The sequence below is a fragment of the Aplysia californica genome, unplaced genomic scaffold (assembly GCF_000002075.1).
Source record: "Aplysia californica isolate F4 #8 unplaced genomic scaffold, AplCal3.0 scaffold00063, whole genome shotgun sequence".
NCBI classification, from domain to species: Eukaryota; Metazoa; Mollusca; class Gastropoda; order Aplysiida; family Aplysiidae; genus Aplysia; species Aplysia californica.
Genome location: NW_004797333.1, coordinates 1336323 through 1338634, shown reverse-complemented (window position 1 = coordinate 1338634; position 2312 = coordinate 1336323).

Below are 2312 nucleotides of genomic sequence, written 5' to 3'. Positions count from 1 at the left end.
TAGATAGATAGATAGAAAGAGAGAAAGAGAGAGAGAGAGAGAGAGAGAGAGAGAGAGAAAGGGAGAGGGGGGGGAAGATTTATATTGCTAAACAATATTAATCAGAAATGGCTAACTGGGAGCAAGAAGGACCAAGAAATGCAAATAGATTCACAGATATATAGAGAGATCGACAGAAATATCGATAGACAAGGAGATGAGTGATATTTAATTTCGCTTTCTAGGATAAACTCTTGGTTTAGAACCCATTTTGTAGTGGAAAAAATATTCCAAGCTATAGGAAAGCATCAATCACCATACCCTATTAGTAACCCACCATTTGTCATAGACATGGCTAGGTTCATGTCTACTGCTGCTTTTTACTATCATGTGTACATACATAATTGCAGTGAAGTGTTTCGTTGACAATAGTAAGCGTATCGTCATGACTGTCAGCCTTGGTCCACCATTGTTAGTGTAATTGGTTAAATTTGTTCATTGTTGTGTTACCGCTTGGCAAATCACCCCTGATGTGGTCTTGTCAGTGGCGCCGTTTCTGTTTTTGCCTATTTATTTATTGGTTCTCTTGTTACGTATTTATTCATATGAATGTTACAGGGTATGTCTGAAGAAACAAACCCAGTCCTTGTTCCTTTCCACAACCCCTTTTCAAAACTCATCCAGCCCCACCCCTTCCCTACCTCCCCTTTTGACACAACATGTCCCCAGATCATATTTATCACCTGCCCATTAAGTTATCCGGCACTTTTTTCATAATCATGTCCCAGAAATACGTACGCCCCATTAGCACGTCTTTCCTTTCATTTGCACTCCATTAATTTCCCAAGACATGTCGTTAAACTTTCAACAGGTAAAATTCTTACCAGCAAATCAAAGGCGTTGAAACAACGGTACCCCGATATTATTTGATTGAGTCTGTCATTCGGTATTTGGAACTGAGCTGAGCTTATATTCACAACATTCAATCTCCACGTTCAAGGTGTTCATTCGAAACCAACTCTATTATTTTATTTGAATCGTTCTCTTGTTGTCTTATCCCATTTTTCCTCCCACCCCTTCTTCCTAAAAAACCCATGCAAAACTAAGTAAAATCAAACAAACAATCCTAGCAGTCTTCGAACAGAGTACAGCAATCCCTTTTCCATCCAGCCTCTATCTGGCACAGGGTTTCCGCGTACTCTGTCAGTAATCTGCCAAGAGTGTTGTATTGTCGCAGAGAGCATTCACTGGCCTTGTTCTTCGGACTTTTCTTACAGTTTCATTTCGTTGTGCGAATGAGAATATCATTGAAACTCGTGAGCTACTAGACCTGGACAGTTGCCTTTACATTCACGTCGATCTGACATACTGACAATTCGTTGTAACGTGCGTGAAAGTGGAACTTTTGTGCTCTGTTCTCTTGTTTTTGTACATAATATATTATGTTGCAATGAGCTGCAGTTAGTTTTAGTAACACCTTGTATAGTATGTATGTATTATACGAATGATGTCCTATGGAATCTTGTTAAAATGGCATTTGAAGTTCATACTGTTCTGTAATATAATGTTGCTTTTTACATTGTTGCTGCTGTATATTTGTCGTTGGATTTTAATTTAATTATTACTGACTAAAATATGGTTTATGAAAGTCAGTCTGATTTGTTGATAGATATTCGCATATTTATAACGTAGTCTAGTTTGCTTTCCTGATTACAAAATTGTTACTCGCTTATGAAAATGAAAGCAAAATTACAGAATCAGTAATCCAAAACGTCACGATAATTTCAGTTTGTTTATTATTCTAATCACGGTATATCATTCTAACTACGTTAACCGATATCAAGCAATATTATAAAATCCTTAACACGTTATATTTTGGATACTCTATCATTGTATTATTATCAGTATAGTAAAATGTTTTGACTGAAATTTTGAGCTGTACCTTTTTTATGTCTTGTTGAAACTTAACAACGGAAATTTCAAGACTACAATTTAGACGCACGCTTACTTTCTTGATTTTCTTCATTCTCTATGGAGTGGCGGAGTCAATTTGATGTGTTTGCGAAGAAGTTTAGTCATGAGAAGACAAAGACACTGCACAATTCAGCAACTATACTAAAGTTGCCTCTACATTTGCAACAATCCATGCCACACCGGCGGACGCAATATTATACCGCATGGCTAGAGTAGTTCTTATATACACATAATTTGCTAAGTTTGCTCCTACGCATAAGAGCAAAAATATATGAAAATATGCTGAAGAGAGAGAGAGAGAGAGATAGAGAGAGAGAGAGAAAGTGAGAGAGAGTGTGTGTGTGTATGTGTGTGTATGT